The sequence below is a fragment of the Salmo salar genome, chromosome ssa06 (assembly GCF_905237065.1).
Source record: "Salmo salar chromosome ssa06, Ssal_v3.1, whole genome shotgun sequence".
In the NCBI taxonomy this organism is placed as follows: domain Eukaryota; kingdom Metazoa; phylum Chordata; class Actinopteri; order Salmoniformes; family Salmonidae; genus Salmo; species Salmo salar.
In genome coordinates this window covers 38,875,022-38,893,718 of record NC_059447.1, presented here as the reverse complement: position 1 = coordinate 38,893,718, position 18,697 = coordinate 38,875,022, and the positions used below count along the sequence as shown (strand labels likewise).

Genomic DNA, 18,697 nt, shown 5'->3' with positions numbered 1-18,697 from the left:
CAATCTAAACCATAGCTACTGTACTATGTTTACACTACCAGTCCGCTTGGGGGCGGTAGCACCTTGGCTTCAAGGTGGTTTTCCAGAAACACCGTTAACGTAACTACAGAGGAAGAGGTATGCCCGTGCAAGTCTCACTCACAACCCGCGTAAACAAAGCTAGCCAGCTAACGTTTGACAGAAGTAGAAGAACCAGCATAACAACATAGAGCGAGGACTGACTTGCCTGGTGAGTGGGGATGCTGTTGTTTTAAAGTTGTTAACTATTTGTTTTTGCTATACGCTGGTGCTGGTCTATTTTGGCCGGAACATTTGCTGACTTGTTGTTACTGCTGGTTAGCTATCGTTGGCTAGTTGGCTAACGTTGACTGACTAGCCAAATCAAATTTTATTGGTCGCGTTGCCGTACACAGTAGCAGATGTTATCGTGGATGCAGCGATATGCTTGTGTTACTAGTTCCTAACAGTGAAGTAAAAATGTCAAACAACTACACAAATAATAAAAAAACAAGAAATACTGTCAGAACGTCTCCAGACAGTTTGCTAACAACCCCTATATAAGCACGTTTATCAGTATTCAGGATAGTAGCTCATATCCCAGTATTATTCAGGATAAGTTGTTTACATAACGTTACACCTTTGATATCCCGCTCAATATATTCCTCCTTTAAATTCACACGGATTAAATTGAATAGTAACTGATATGGACACTGACTGTAGGCCTATAACCTCTCACATGTACTATAGCTTAATATATTATAACTCAGGCAGAATTATGCATTTCTTAATGGTACAACAAATGTTCATTTTGTCTCGAACAGGAGTGGAGAAATGATTTCTTTCATCTCTTTAGAAAATGCAATGCATGTGTAATATGATATCTTCGACACTGTTATGCAGGTAGACAGTATTTCAATGTATCAGCTAAATTAATTATTATGGCGGATCGAACTGCACAAGTAGCGTACTTTTTGAAGTGATTTATTTAACAATCAGATAAATCGCAACACACAACACCAATGATATGCAAAACTTATCTTGCGCAAAAAAACTACAGTAAACGGGATAAGATGTTTACATGCCACAGTATCCCGTCTAACATAACATGCCTGTGATATGCTTATCGGGGTTTGCCATAACTGCAACACACGGTTTTTGGGGTTTATTGTAAACAGGATATGATGTTTATCTGCGTCAACTCAAAAACAGAATACTTGAGTATCCTGTATAATAATGGGATATAGGTGTGCATGTAACATGGTCATCGTAATCAATATGCAATCTATGCATAAAGTGCCATGGGAAAGTATTCAGACCCCTTGACCTTTTCCACATTTTGTTACGTTACAGGCTTGTTATACAATAGATTAAATAAATACAAATCCTTAGTAATCTACACACAATACTTCATAATGACGCAGCAAAAACAGGTTTTTAGAAATTTTAGCAAATGTATTAAAGTTAAACAGATACCTTATTTACACATGTATTCAGACCCTTTGCTATGAGACTTGAAATTGAGCTTGTGCATCCTGTTTCCATTGATCATCAAATCAAAGTTTATTTGTCACGTGCGCCGAATACAACAGGTCGTAGACCTTACAGTGAAATGCTTACTTACAGGCTCTAACCGATAGTGCAAAAAAGGTGTTAGGTGAACAACAGGTAAGTAAAGAAATAAAACAACAGTAGCGAGGCTATAAAAGTAGCGATGCTACCAACAGACACCGGTTAGTCGTGCTGATTTGAGGTAGTATGTACATGTAGATATGGTTAAATTGACTATGCATATATGATGAACAGAGAGTAGCAGTAGCGTAAAAGAGGGGTTGGTGGGTGGTGGGTGAAACATCCTTGAGACATCCTTGAGCTGTTTCTACAACTTAATTTGGAGTCCACCTGTGGTAAATTCAATTGATTGGACATGATTTGGAAAGGCACACACCTGTCTATAAGGTCCCACAGTTGACAGTGCATGTCAGAGTAAAAAACAAGCCATGAGGTCGAAGGAATTGTCCGTAGAGCTCCAAGACAGGATTGTGTCGAGGCACAGATCTGGGGAAGGGTACCAACAGATTTCTGCAGCATTGAAGGTCCCCAAGAACACAGTGGCCTCCATCATTCTTAAATGGAAGAAGTTTGGAACCACCGAGACTCTTCCTAGAGCTGGCCGCCTGGCCAAACTGAGCAATCGGGGGGAGAAGAGCCTTGGTCAGGGAGGTGACCAAGAACCCGATGGTCACTCTGATGGGAGAACCTTCCAGAAGGACAACCATCTCTGCAGCACTCCACCGATCAGGCCTTTATGGTAGAGTGGCCAGACAGAAGCCACTCCTCAGTAAAAGGCACATGACAGCCCGCTTGGAGTTTGAAAAAAGGCACCAAAAGACACTCAGACCATGAGAAACAAGATTCTCTGGGCTGATGAAACCAAGATTGAACTCTTTGGCCTGAATTCCAGGCTTCAAGTCTGGAGGAAACCTGGCACCATCCCTGCAGTGAAGCGTGGTGGCAGCATCATGCTGTGGGGATGTTTTTCAGTGGCAGGGACTGGGAGACTAGTCAGGATTGAGGAAAAGGTGAATGGAGCAAAGTACAGAGATCCTCAATGAAAACCGGCTCCAGAGCGCTCAGACTGGAGCAAAGGTTCACCTTCCAACAGGACAACAACCCTAAGCACACAGCCAAGACAATGCAGAAGTGGCTTCGGGACAAGTTTCTGAATGTCCTTAAGTGGCCCAGTCAGAGCCCGGACTTGAACCCGATCGAACATCTCTGGAGAGACCTGAAAATAGCCTGATGGAGCTTGAAAGGATCTGCAGAGAAGAATGGGAATAACTCCAGAAATACAGATGTGCCAAGCTTGTAGCGTCATACCCAAGAAGACACTTATTTTCTTAAAACTGCATTGTTGGTTAAGGGCTTGTAAGTAAGCATTTAACTGTAAGGTCTACACCTGTTGTATTCGGCGCATGTGACAAATAAAATTTGATTTGAGGCCGTAATCACTGCCAAAGGTGCTTCAACAAAGTACTGAGTAAAGGATCTGAATACTTATGCAAATGTGATATTATTATTATTATTATAATTTTTAAAAATAAATTAGCAAAAATGTCTAAACCTGTTTTTGCATTGTCATTATGGGGTATTGTGTGTAGATTGAGTGGGGGGGAAAACGATTTAATCTATTTTAGAATAAGGCTGTAACCTAACAAAGTGGAAAGTCACCAGCCACCCTCGAAGCAGCGTTACCCATGTAGAGCAAGGGGAACAACTACTCCAAGTCTCAGAGCGAGTGACGTTTGAAACGCTATTAGCGCGCTAACTAGCTAGCCATTTCACATCGGTTACACCAGCCTAATCTTGGGAGTTGACAGGCTTGAAGTCATAAACAGCGCAATGCATTGTGAAGAGCTGCTGGCAAAACGCACGAAAGTGCTGTTTGAATGAAGGCTTACGAGCCTGCTGCTGCCTACCACCGCTCAGTCAGACTGCTATATCAAATCATAGACTTAATTATAATATAATAAACACACATATGAGCCTTAAATCATTAATATGGTCGAATCTGGAAACTATCATCTCAAAAACAAAACGTTTTTTTTTCTTTCAGTGAAATACGGAATCAGTCCGTATTTTATCTAACGGGTGGCATCCCTAAGTCTAAATATTCCTGTTACATTGCACAACCTTCAATGGTATGTCATAATTACGTAAATTCTGGCAAATTAGTTCGCAACGAGCCAGGCAATGAACGCAAGAGCAGTGACACAATTTCATGTTAGCAGGCAATATTAACTAAATATGCAGGTTTAAAAATATATACTTGTGTATTGATTTTAAAGAAAGGCATTGATGTTTATGGTTAGGTACATTGGTGCAACGACAGTGCATTTTTTGCAAATGCGCTTGTTAAATCATCACCCGTTTGTCGAAGTAGGCTGTGATTCGATGAGAAATTATAGGCACCGCATCGATTATATGCAACGCAGGACACGTTAGATAAACTAGTAATATCAACCATGTGTAGTTAACTAGTGATTATGTTAAGATTGATACTTTTTTATAAGATAAGTTTAATGCTAGCTAGCAACTTACCTTGGCTTCTTGCTGCCCTCGCGTAACAGGTAGTCAGCCTGCCATGCAGGCTTCCCGTGAAGTGCAATGTAAGGCAGGTGGTTAGTGTTGGACTACCCCGAATCCCCCCTGAACAAGGCAGTTAACCCCCGTTCCTAGGCCGTCATTGAAAATAAGAATGTGTTCTTAATCTGACTTGCCTAGTTAAATAAAGGAGTAAAAAAAAATCGGCAAATCGGTGGCCAAAAATACTGATTGTTATGAAAGCGTGAAATCGGCCCTAATTAAATCGGCCATTCCGATTAATCGGTCGACCTCTACTGGGAATACACGTGCATCTGTTGGCGTGTGGATCAGAAAACCGGTTAGTATCTGGTGGGACCACCATTTTGCCTCATGTAGTGTGACATGTCTTCTTCACATAGAGTTGATCAGGCTGTTGATTGTGGCCTGTGGAATGTTGTCCCACTCTCAATGGCTGTGTAAAGTTGTTGGATATTGGCAGGAACTGGAACAAGCTGTTGTAGATGTCGATCCAGAGCATCCCAAACATGCTCAATGGGTGACATGTCTGAGTATGCAGGCCATGGAAGAACTGGGACATTTCCAGCTTCCAGGAATTGTGTACAGATCCTTGCGACATGGGGCCGTGCATTATCATGCTGAAACATGAGGCGATGGATGAATGGCACGACAATGGGCCTCAGGCTCTCATCTCTCTGTGCATTACGATTGCATTTTATTGATAGCAATTTGGTTTGTTGTTAGTAGCTTATGCCTGCGCATACCATAACCGACCATGGAGCATTCTGTTCACAACGTTGACCGCTCACCCACACGATGCCATACACACGGTCTGCACTCTGCAGTTGTCAGGCCGGTTGGACGTACTGCCAAATTCTCTAAAACGACATGGTAAGCGGCTTATGGTACAGAAATTAACATTAAATACTCTGGCAAAAGCTCAGGTGGACATTGCGACATGCCAATTGCACGCTCCCTCAGAACTTGAGACATCTGTGGCATTGTGTTGTGACACAACTGCATATTTTAGAGTAGTCTTTTATTGTCCCCAGCAGAAGGTGCACCTGTGTAATGATCATGCTGTTTAATCCGCTTTTTGATATGCGACACTTGTCAGTTGGATTGTCTTGGCAAAGGAGAAATGCTCACTAACAGGGATGTAAACAAATTTTGGCACAACATTTGAAAGAAATATGCTTTGTGCGTATGGAACATTTCTGGGATCTTTTATTTCAGCTCATCATGAAACATGGGACCAACACTTTACATGTTGCGTTTTATATTTTTGTTCAGTGTAGCTAACCACTTATCTGTGAGGTAATGTCAGCCTATAATGCAGAGGCAAATTGGCTTGTTGATGTGTGTGCCCAGGCACTAGCAATTCTTGGTCAACCACATTGTGTGAGGTCCAATGGAATCTCACACTCTCAAATGCTGCTTATTCAAAATAGTTGTTGAATGTTTTCTAGGGCTTTCCTTGCACTATGGCTCCACCACTGGGAGAAAGCCATAAAAGGTTCCTGCAAACCATGATGGTCAATGGGATCATTGATGGTGCCAAGGCAAGGGCTCTCCACCGGCATTGCTGTGAGACACACGGTGGTAAGAACAGCATAGCTGCATACTTCAAACTATTTTGCCTCCGGTCCTCTACTGTTTATTTTGTGTCAGCAAAGTTTCTGTATGGTAAACCCTTAAACTCAAAGGTCCAGTTTAGACACAATAGAGATTCTCTATTGAAAGTGCCTTTAGGTCCAGGAATAGGTCTGAGAAACTGGCCCAAAATGTTTTTGTTGAGGGCCACTCGCATGTACCCCTTTTTTATACAGCACACTATGCTCATGATAAACTTGATGAATTCATCGAGGTTATCAATGCCCAGCTGCAGCCTATGTTCATGCAGATCAGAAAAGGGATGTCTGAGGAGGATGGTCTTCAGTACCATGCTTTGGTCAGTGACACTAATAAAATTCATTCACAAAGCTCTTTTACTACTACAACCATCATGAACTGCTCTTATTTTTCCTGTTGACATCTTCTCCTGTCCAGGTGAACATGGCTGAAACTGATGTGACCAGGATGTCAACTGATTACGCAGACAACGAGTTAGAATTATTCCGAAAAACAGTGAGTATGCTGTTTTTAGTAAATGGTAAATGACTGACAATAAGACTTAAGAATTAAATAACATTTGAATATCTCTGTAATAACTGGCATGTTCTTATTTTTGTAATATATATATATATATATATATATATATATATATATATATATATATATATTTTTTTTTAGATGGACCTGATTGTGGACTCTGACAATGGAACCGCCTCTTCCACAGACATTCTTAACTGTGCCGACAGCCTCCAGACAAAGAAGCTAAAGAGAAACTGAACATGTACTGAACAGGCTTGTTCAGGATAAGTGGCTGAATGAGGTGCTGTCTCTGAAGACCCATTCTAGGCATGCAGTTATTGCTTCTTGTGCGCTCTCACTTTCTTGTGCCACTGATTGACTTGCAATCTGTGTTTTGTCTTTTCTTCAGAAAAATGGTGACTACTCTCTCTCCACTCGATGTATAATGGAGATGGAGCAATATATTCGGTTGTTGTATCAAGACCAGGTCAAGGTCTGCCACATCTGTCACAATGTGGCCTTGCAGGTAAAGTGATACAACTTCAATTTAAATTACAGTAAATAAGTTGCATCTAATGTATTCCTCCTGCTAGCTAAATTGGACCCCGTGTCAAATCCAAATTGGTGGAACATCTGCTTTTTGTCAGATTCCCAAACTCCCTTTTCTCAATCCTCTGCTCAAAGGAAGATTTTAATGTTGCATGTGTAATGTTTTGTTGGATATGCTTCTCGTGAATGGTGTAGTTGCTACTCAAAATATGTTGACTGAATTTTAAATGGGATTGACACCACTGATATAGCCTGGCTTTCTAGGCAAAGCATTTGGTTTCATGCTTCATTTTTGTAATAATCTGGTCTTTTTTACCTCTCAGTGCCAGATGTGTGAAAATCCTACATGTGGCATCAAAATCCACACCCCTTGTGTCGCCAGATACTTCAAAGGAAGGACTGATCCACGATGCCCTGCCTGTGAGGACTTCTGGCCACATGAGATCCCAGGTAATAATGTTACACTGATCAAAGAATTGCAACACAAGTGGTACCATGATAGATTGTATAGACTATCATAGTTTGTATAAAGGTCTGTGTATACATATCACTTTCATCTGTTTCGACTCAGACGAAGAATAAACATATTTACCTACCTTATCTAGTCATTCATATGATTTCATTTTCCCTCCTCTTCCCTATAGATGTGTATAGACCTCCGTCCTCTCAGAGCGAGACTCAGTCAGCAGCCAAAGAGAACACGGCCCCCACCCCCACTCCTCGCTCTACAGCTCAGACCCGGAGGACCAAGAGGTCATAACCTCACGGATGCATGTATAGCTGTCAGAACTTTCAGTACAATGTTTTGCCTTCATTCAAATGTACAGTTTATCGTACAGATAAATTGAGTTAAGTTTGAATGTTGAAAAACCGTTTTTATAATTGTATATCAGATGTTAGATTCTTTCAGGAGAACATCTTTCATTGAATCGTCAACGGTCTCCCGTGAGCTCCACTCTAACTTGATTATCTTAATTTTATTAAGTTACTTTCTAGGGGAGCAATTCTGGGAAGTGTGGCAACTACTTCAATCATTCTTTCAGGCAGTTTAAATGGAAAGCTGTGTTTACATAATTTGTGCCTGTGGTTCATTAGGTTGTTAAATTAGAATAGTACTGCCTTATTTGAATAAATTATGGAAATTACCTAATCTTTGAGTATCTGCAGGAATAATTTGGGAACAATTAAATATGCTAATTTGAAAAAGCATACCCTATCAAATTAAATGGGTAACAACTCCATATTTTATATGCAGTAGGAAATGAGCATACATTAACTGCTCCTTCATTTAATTTAGTAATGAGTGGAAGCAAGCGCCAATCATGCAGCTAGCTTGGCATTCAATGTGTGCCATAATCACATTCAAGTGTTGACAGATTGAACACAACTGGCTTTCCTTTGTCATGGATATGAGGTGGGATACTTTTAATTATGTAAAATAGCTATAGTGATATGCTATTTTCCTCTACTCAAGTTAATTGAGTTGAGCAGATTTCCCATAATTCTTCAATATGAATTGCCTTTAAGTTGCGAACTATGTAAATTGAGACTTGTTTCCAACCTTATTCCTTTTTGAATTACCATTGACACTTAACCATGAATTTGTTCATAGAATCAGGTGTTTTTAAAGCCATTTGGTGGGCGAGGCTCAGAGTGCTGAAGCAATGAAAGGACAGACATGTTAATGATTGTTTAAGAAAATAACATTCAGCCCTAAGTCACAACATACGTGAGCACAGGACTAGCATTTTACAAGACCACTGCAATAACTAAAATTCTGACTAAAAGCAACCTGAATCTGGATCCCTCATCATGGGTCATGACCACCAGAAGCTCACAGGAAAGCTCAGCTCCAAAGAACGCACGTAATGCCAGTGCTTGACTGGGATGAACAAGACCTCCCCAGGCTGCAACACACACTCTAGGTAGGAAGCCTTCACAAACTCTGGGAATCGCACCATGTCTGGGCTCTCCACCTGCATTAAAGAAAGCTTTGTGTTTAAATGGCAAACACTTTACTAATTTCTCCCATTCAAAGTATGCAGCACTAACAGCTTAGGTAGAGCACTTATATGCTAGATTGTTTTTAAGATCATAGACCTGGTGCATGAAGAGATTTAAAATTGAATTTTAACCTGACGTGTTGTGTGGGAGCTGCAATTGGTGAGGGTAGAGTTTCTCAGTGTCCTCAGGGGAATACAGACAAATGTACTTTCTCCCAACCACCTGTTACACAATAGGGAAACCATGCAGTCACCAAATTATGATTGGAAAAAATGCAGGGTCCAAATTGCTGCGAGTCTGATCCTACTCGCTGGATGTGTTGGACTCACCTGAGCCAGGAAGTTCTGTTGAGGATCCTGATGAAGAGGGGGACACTGTACCTCCTGGCCCAAACCAAGCATTGATCGTGATGTCATCGTCATCTCCCTCACCAAGACAACAGTAGTCAGGGATACGGATGTTGTCTTTCAGCTCGGGGACCTTGGAGAAGAGTACATTGAACAAAATACTGTTTTTGTAACTGAAAAACTTGTACGCTTTAAATGTATTTTGTACAATACAACAATGGAGGCAAGGATTATAGAAGCCTGTATCCTACATTTCCAGTAAAATATACGTTGTAATTTAGTCTTATAGTGAACAAAAATATAACCGCAACAATTTCAACGATTTTACTAATTTACAGATCATATAGGAAATAAGTCAATTGAAATAAATTCATTAGGCCCTAATCTATGGATTTCACATGACTGGGCAGGGGTGCAGCCATGGGTGGGCCTAGGATGGCAGGGGTGCAGCCATGGGTGGGCCTAGGATGCCATAGGCCCACCCACTGGGGAGCATTGCCAATTGCACGTTCCCTCAAAACATGAGACATCTGTGGCATTGTGTTGTGACAAAACTGCACATTTTAGAGTGACCCTTTGTCCCCAGCACAAGGTACACCTGTAATGATCATGCTGTTTAATCAGTTTCTTGATATGCCACACCTATCAGGTGGATGGATTATCTTGGCAAAGGAGAAATGCTCACTAAGAGGGATGTAAACAAATTGCTGCAGAACATTTGAGAGAAACATTTCTGGGATCTTTTGTTTCAGCTCATGAAACCATCACTTTACATGTTGTGTTTATATTTTTGTTATGTATATAATCAACACTGACATCCTCACCAAAATCTGTTATGTACAAAACAGGACAGGGCAATGACCAACCTGATCAAATAGCTGGTGCTGAGCAAGATATCCCAAACTTGATGTGTCCTAATGTGAGTGAGAGAGAGCAGGATTAGGCATTGAGTGAAAAGAGTCTATCCTTGGGGCAATATTTTTCATGAGGAAGTACTTACTTTCACAATATAGCGATCGATGAATTCATTGACCGTAAGGAGTGTCTGTGACCATTCCTCATCGGTATATCTTGAGCCCACTTCAACAGGTAGTCTGACAACCAGCAACAGTTTGCAGGTATTCTATGTTTTGCAAAGGGAGAAAACAAAATCAACAGAGGTGTCTAGGGGACTATGAGAAGGTAAGGGCAAGGGACTAGAGAAGGACACAAAATAAAGAAAAAGGTACCTCCAAGGGTGGTTTTTGAAGGCTGGCCAGTGATCTATGATACCCCCTAATATGACTGGCTTTTGGGGATCCAAGTAATCTTTCATGAAGCTCTCCAATGATGGACAGAGTATCCTTGGTACTGCCAGAGCCTGCTTGACCACAGGCACTGACACAGAGTCAACCTTCATTTTCTGTTGGGAAGAATTTAAACATAGCATAATTTAAACATAGCATAAACTAACAACACACAGTTTGACTTGGAGAATAAGCAATATGCAAAATAAAATAGCCTACTAGCCTTTAAGAAAATTATGAGAAAAAACAAAAGGGATATGACACAGGCTCACATAGACTGGTTATAAAGCAAGAGGCCACAACATACACAGTATAAGATATGAAATCCACCTTGGCACTAACTCCTTCACTAGGATCCTTCTCATTGGAGTGCCTCTTCCCAATTTCATTTTGCAGGATCCTTACAATGGTTTGTAAAATATTGTCCATGATGGCTGCCCCCATGAGCAGGCCCAAGTCACACGTCAGTATGACCTCCTGCACTGTAGCTGGTGAGGCATCATCGCGGCATAAGGCAGCTACTTTGAACAAGCAGCCATATGAATACAAACACCACTCCTTGTCCACATCACGCCACGTTCCTGTGTTGAGCTTCTCCCAGGAAAAGTCCAAGATGATCTGAGCGTTTTGCCTCCATCGACCGCTCCCGGTGTACAGCTGCTGCCTGCAACGTTTCAGCACATCCACCACACAGGGCTCAACCTTTTCACTGAAGTCAAGTGGAAATTCTGCCTCTGTCACGGGCAAAGCAGCAGAGATAGCTGACCACAGTTCTGCCATAGACTAGTGCTGTGGAATAGAGAGAACTGTTAGACCCAATCAAAAGGTACAGTGCACAATCAATCTGGTCTGAAAACCACTAATGTTATAACCATACACTTAGCTAGCTGGGGGCTGCCTACCTGCAAAGCCTTTGCTACCTGTTAACTATAATGAATACACAAGACTTCTATTAAAACCACAATTTTCCATATCCTTCCTCAAGTGTGACATGATGTCACTGAATTAAATTTGAAGAGACAGAGATTTTCAGGGAGCGAGACCCCTGCACCTCGAGTCTGGTAAGAGCAAGAAAAAAAAGACCCCTATCCCCAAATATTGTTACAATGGATCAGATATCTAATGAAATACTGTTTGGCTCTTCCCCAAGCAAACGTATCATCACTGGGCACATGTTCTCTTTAATACCCCGAGAATGAGATTATAAAATGTGGACAAATAAATAGTAAACGGTCTAGTAATTTGGATATTGCACAAAACACTTTTAGTTACCGTTGTTGACATGTGTAGACGCTGGTGTTGCAATAAAAGAGCTCCGTGTAGAAAACGAATACATTATTTATGTTCCTTGTCGACGTAATGATAGGGTTCGATCATGCAAACAGTAATATCACATTATTTTGCACATGAAGCACATTTTTCGTAAAAAACAACGTTATTAAGCAAAATACATCTATCCTGCCAGCTCCTGTCTGAAGAGTGGACAATTTGTATTCTTCAGCTGTGCTGACTAGTGACATAGTAGCCCTGCAGCCGCCAAATGGCGCTATTATTCTTTATGTATTTGTAATTTGCCATTGGCTAACCTAATTTAGCAGGTTTAAAATATACATAAAAAGACGCCTGTCCCCGCATTCGTTTTTACGGGGAAACGAAATTTAGGTTGAAAATGCTGTACTGTAACTTACCCCAGATTCTCCCATCACCATAGAACAATGGTTAGTTATAATTATAAACTCGGTGGTTCGAGCCCTGAATGCTGATTGGCTGACAACTGTTGTATATCAGACAGTATACCATGGGTATGACAAAACATTTATTTTTACTGCTCTAATTATGTTGGTAACCAGTTTATAATAGCAATAAGGCACCCCTGGGTTTTGTTAGGGTTGAACTGGCTATTTGTATGCATAACCTTTATAATATACCGGGGAAGCTATGCTACAATATTAAGTATATAAAATACGGATAAATCAACTGTTGAAGACAGGAAGAACGACACCCGGCGACAGGAAGTGCGTCACTAGGCTGGGACCAGCCTGCACGCCGACGATAGGAGGCGCAAGTTTAAACCACGCTCCTCCTCCCTCTGACAGGCCAGCATTGAGCGGGAACTATCTCTGTCAGAGTATAAAAGAGAGAACAATAGAATGTGACGCTCTCTTCTTCTGTCTGCCCTGCGAGGTGTCACAGAGAGACCGTATACGAACGACATATTTACCATACACGTGTTTGCATTAATTAAAGTACAGCTAAATCAGAAGTTACTATGTGCTGACTATTTTGTTCTGATACCAGAAACGAATTGACGCAACTTTAACAGTTTTGTGGTATATGGCCAATATACCACGGCTAAGAACGTGCCTAAAAACAGCCCTTAGTCGTGGTATATTGGCCATATACAACCTCATGCCTTATTGCTTAAATATATTTGACTGTATCCCTGGTGGTGATGCAGGTGCGGGTTGAATAAAGAGAAAACTATGCATAAAAAAATCCATAAATGTATCATTCTTGTGCAATTCATATCTAGGGCCTTCATTTTTTCTCTCCTTTAATTTTATCTGGCATTAGTGCTTAAGCTCAAGCTTTAGGGCGTAACTGTAGGCAATCGCCAAATACACATCAATTGCCAAATGCTTTTGGGAACTTGGGCACAAATAGTTAATGTCCATCCAATGAGGCAAAAAGGACAATGTCGGAGATTAATTCAATAAGAGAAAAGCTACAAAATGGAGAATTTAAAATAAAGAGACGGGTGTGCCAGAACAATGTTATGTGTGATGATTGTGAGGCACTATACAAATTCAACAGTCAGAAGCAACCTTGTCTCAGATTATTTTGTATCATTCTGTACGTAAATCTGACACACTCCAATTAGTATGACATGTTACGTTTCGTATTGTATGTATTCATTTGTGGATGTTCATCATCCATTTCGTATGATATGTTATCCTCTTAAGAATTACAAATCGTATTATATGTTACAAATTTGCAAATTTGCAAAAAAGTAGTAAGTAGTTGCAAAGTTGCTAATTAGCTAAAGTTGTCTGTGATGAGATTGGAACTTCAAACCATTGGGTTGCTAGACGTTTGCATTGATGAGATTTGAACTCGAAACCTTTGGGTTGCTAGACATTCGTATTATATGCCCACTGATTCATTCTATCGATGTGGACTAGGCATAGTATCTGAACATAGTATCTGATGAGCAAGGGTTTATTTAGTCTTCTACGGCGGGCAACAAGTAATGACAGAAGAGAAGCTACATCTAATTATAGACAAGTTTATTATTAACAAATAGCCTACCAAAATGTTGTGGTCTGCGGTTGTGAGGCCAATTGGACGTACTGCCAAATTTTCTAAAACAACGTATCTAATACGACATTGGAGGCGTTTTATGGTAGAGAAATTAACATTACATTCTCTGGCAACAGCTGCTCTGGTGGACATTCCTACAGTCAGCATGCCAATTGCATAATCCCTCAAAACTTGAGACATCTGTGGCATTGTGTTGTGACAAAACTACACATTTTAGAGTAGCATTTTACTGTCCCCAGCACAAAGTGCACCTGTGTAATGTTTAATCAGCTTCTTGATATGCCACACCTGTCAGGTGGATGGATTATCTTGGCAAAGGAGAATTGCTCACTAACAGGGATGTAAACACATTTGTGCACAAAAGCTTTTTGTACATATGGACAATTTCTGGGATCTTTTATTTCAGCTCATGAAACATGCCACCAACACTTTACGTGTTACATTTATATGTTTGTTCAGTATAAATTAGTTAATAAATATACAGTATCAGTCAAAGGTTTGAACACATTCAAGGGATTCTCATTCAAGGGTTTTTCTTAATTTTGTACTATTTTCTACATTGAAGAATAATAGTGGAGACATCAAAACTATGAAATTACACAAGTAGTACTTTAAAGTACTTTACACCACTGTTTACCCCACACACCCTCTTGTCAAAAAATCTTTCTAAAATCTCTGGCTGTAAGCTACAGAGCATTTTTTATATTTGCGGGTTTGGGTCTGGTGCGGGCTTCAGATTTTCACTTTATCACATATAGTCAGGCAGTTGCAGGTGGGTTATTAGCAATTGCGGGTGAACAAACAGCTGACTTGTACATGACTAATCGCTTAAACCCGGAAACATTTGATTTTTACGCCCAGTGGAGAGTGGCCATAGGCAAATGCCAAAAGACGTTAGGAATAATAGCGCCGTCTGGCAGCAGCAGGACAAGTGACAGGTCAGAAGGCATCTTGGTTCTTTATCTTGTCACCCCATCCAACAGCATCTCTGAATATTTAATGAGTATTAAAACTCTGAATATTTAGGCAATTTCATTGATGACTATATGACATAGGTTGAAATCATATTCTTATTCTGAAGCAAAGGATACCTGACAATGAACTGTGGAGAAGGAGATGAAGGACTGTGGCATGTCATGGAAAACCATCCCCAAAAAAGACAGCTCTTGTGGAAGCCTTATATTCTACATAGGAACGAAAATTATTATGTTTTTAAAAAGTAAGTAGGGTCGTTCCACAAAAAGAGTGCCTTTTGTGGCCCTTTGATATTTTAAGTAGAAATTGTGCACCAATATATAATTTTAAAAGCATGTTAAATTACATTTTTAATATGAATAGAGGTTTGCTAAAGTGACGAAAGGCAGCATTCTGACACATCCCTCCTTCAACCCATTACTTCTAGGAAGATTTTAACACACTTAATCCCAAACTTTCTCCAAATTTTGCCATCATTGTAAATCCCTAGTTATTTGGTTGCTTTTTTGACCAAGTCATTCATGAAGACGAGGAGCATCCGCGCATGGGATTTCATTTGGGATTTTAAATTGAATTAGTTTTGCATTATTTTAAATGCCATTTAATTCCATGCAATAGTAATATAATTGTATATTAATATTCCTTAATTTCAAGTGTCATAGTTTGCAAATAAAAGCGAGGATGACAGTGAAAAATGGAAGGTTTTCCCTTTACAAAAACTGAACTTCATGAAAGAAATGTCCTGTTGGTGACATCTTGTCACAGTACACCCACACTGTGTAAACCCAGCCAACCCATGGCTCTCTTACCCCGTCACATCTGCTCACGACCTCCCAGAGCTCTAGCCTCACAAGATCAATCTATCAATGTCGCATCGATTTTATTTGGACTGTTGCAGCCAGGCTTGATTTGGCTGGATAGCCTGCGCAAACTGTAGCATGTTCAGTGGACTGAAGCAAATTGAAAATAGTTTAACACCGTAAACACTTTTGTTAGTTAATTGATTATTCATTGTCTGGCTTTACCAGACTGTTTAGGAAACGAAGAGCCCGACATTGCATGGGTGACTGGTTTAGGAGAAACGCCAGTCATGGCATTCACAGGAGGCTGCTGAAGGGAGGATGGCTTATAATAATGGCTGGAATGGAGTGAATGAAATGGCATCAAACACATGGAAACCATGTATTTGATACCATTCCACCTCTTCTGCTCCAGCCATTACCACGACCCTGTCCTCCCCAATTAAGGTGCCACCAACCTCCTGTGCCCAGGTTATATGACCTGCTACTAAAATAGAACCATTATCAGTGTTTATTTAATACATGCTTTTCTTTACTACACCTTGAAATTACTATACAATTTCCAAAAGCGAAATGAATAGAACTTTGTGTGGTTCATGTCTTCATTGTTTGTGATGGCTAATGATCTGCAGATTAGGTAAATGTTGATGTCATTCTCTATTCACAAGGGAAGTTTGAGACAAATACACAATATTGTTTTAATCTAATGATGTGCATAAATGCTTCAAGTACAAAGTACATGATAAGACAACACAGAAAAATATGATGCAGATTAGATCAATTCCCCTCTACCCCACTGCTATTATATTCCAATTAACATCAGAGACTGAGTCAACAGACCCATGCTTAAATATATCCTCCAGCGATTTTCTGTTGAAAAGCGATATCCCAAGTATACAGTAAAGTACACAAACTAAAGGGTAAAAACAATGAGATAAACTATATTTTTTAGACACAACTGCAAACTTCTGGGAGTAGGGCATTCAAAGAGTTGGTTTAATGGTCAGATGTGATGTCATCGGCCTCCCTTTTGCTTAAGGAACAATAGAAGAGCAATAGAGAACAAAAGAGGAAAGGCCGGACCCTCCAGCTGTGCTATGTCATACTTGGACAACCTTTTGTTAAGTAAATCAGATTTTAAATGAGGTGAAAATTAGAATGGAGGACGACTTTAAGCACAGTGTATTTCCTCAGAATATGCTATTTCATCAGACTCCCTCGATCAATGCCCATAAAGTCTCATTTAACTGGTATGGAGCAGCACAAAATTCAACAAATATTGACAACACAATAGGGAGGATAGCCTCAGCTTGGCTCATCCATTTACAGCCTTCCATAAATTAGAACATTTGTTTAGTCCTTAATTTAGTGGTAATTCCTCCCTTGGCGATTAGTCTGACTATTAGATGGAAATGGGCCAGCTGCCTGAGACTGGCGATGGGAACGCAGTTAGATGATCTGTGAAGGATTGTGTGTGTGTGAGGAGGCCAGGAGCATAGTTTCGTAGCTCTATTGAATAAACATGCTAAATGAGAGTTCGGTCTCATTATGGTGGAAAGGGCACCAGATGACAAGAAAATCAAACAATCTAATATTAGTAGAGTAAAAGCTCTAATGTAGTGACGCACATTGTAGAAAAGAAGTGTGTCAGAGAGCCTCTCCCTCCCCCTGTATCCTCAAGCTGAACTTCAACACACCTGCTGAGACGACCTTGGTCAATATATATGTGCCAAAGTCCTGTCGTTTCGAAAGCACAGCGATTGAGTCAATCATAATGATAAACATGTTAACAATATTGAAAGGACAAGACACTCCATCAAGGATTTTGGACACACTGACAAACAGAACATGCAGCTCTATCCCGGCAACTCTATGGGGCCTGTAGCTGTAGGCAGAATCCTTGTAGAGATACAGAACACCTTCAACCTGTGTGTTAAAACTCCTTCTCCATGGCGCTGTGTGTCTTTGAAAGGGAAAGCTTGTGCTTCAGGGTGTGTGTTGCACAGCGTGATTTCATCCATAGAATCATCTCGTTGGTTTGACATGCTGGATGAAAGTCTCACCCATGGGAATTGATGGTGAAGTCATTAGTACGTGAAATGCTGAACAATTTGTTTTCGCTTCCCTCTATCACTCTTTCATTACAATTGCTTGCTAAACATAGGCTGAAGATAAATACAACAATACCTATTTGGATGCAATGGCAATGCATATTTTTGCATCAATTTTCTTCAGACATGATTTCTTTCATGCTCTGATTATTATAATATGTATAAAATAATTCATGGTAGAGAACAACACAAGGTATTATACCAAATGGGGGATCATCCCAGCAGGTGCTCCAACATAAACGTAAATATAGACTATATATACAAAAGTATGTGGACACTCCTTCAAATGAGTGAATTTGGCTATTTCAGCCACACCCGTTGCTGACAGGTTTATAAAATTGAGCACACAGCCATGAAATCTCCATAGACAAACACTGGCAGTAGAATGGCCTTACTGAAGAGCTCAGTGACTTTCAATGTGGCGCCGTCATAGGATGCCACCTTTCCAACAAGTCAGTCCATCAAATTTCTGCTCTGCTAGAGCTGCCCCGGTCAACTGTAAGGGCTGTTATTGTGAAATGGAAACGTCTAAGAGCAACAACGGCTCAGCCGCGAAGTGGTAGGCCACACAAGTTCACAGAACAGGACCACCGAGTGCTGAGGCGCGTAGCGAGTAGAAATCATCTGTCCTCGGTTGCAACACTCACTACCGAGTTCCAAACTGCCTCTGGAAGCAATGTCGTCACAAGAACTGTTCGTCAGGACCTTCATGAAATGGGTTTCCATGGACGAGCAGCCGCACACAAGCCTAAGATCCCCATGCGCAATGCCAAGCGTCGGCTGGAGTGGTGTACAGCTCGACTCTGGAGCAGTGGAAATTCGTTCTCTGGAGTGATGAATCACACCTCACTATCTGGCAGTCTGACGGACAAATCTGGGTTTGGCTGATGCCAGGAGAACACTACCTGTTTGAATGCATAGTGCCAACTATAAAGTTTGGTGGAGGAGGAATAATGGTCTGGGGCGGTTTTTCATGGTTCGGGCTAGGCCCCTTAGTTCCAGTGAAGGTAAATCTTAATGCTACAGCATACAATGATATTCTAGGCAATTATGTGCCGTTTGGGGAAGGC

General features: G+C 40.7%; 1 non-coding gene and 1 pseudogene across 1 annotated transcript; one reads left to right on the top strand and one right to left on the bottom strand.

Annotated features, from left to right (window-relative positions):
• The first annotated feature begins 88 nt into the window (after window positions 1–88).
• On the top strand, window positions 89–7,933 carry LOC106607347 (non-structural maintenance of chromosomes element 1 homolog). Its single transcript, XR_006770230.1, has 8 exons — window positions 89–229; window positions 5,571–5,703; window positions 5,931–6,052; window positions 6,151–6,228; window positions 6,394–6,535; window positions 6,644–6,760; window positions 7,107–7,233; window positions 7,428–7,933. It is a non-coding gene; the product is annotated as a non-structural maintenance of chromosomes element 1 homolog (transcript).
• A 529-nt stretch (window positions 7,934–8,462) lies between these two features.
• LOC106607348 (lysine-specific demethylase 8-like) lies at window positions 8,463–11,858 on the bottom strand (annotated as a pseudogene).
• Between the last annotated feature and the right edge of the window lie 6,839 nt (window positions 11,859–18,697).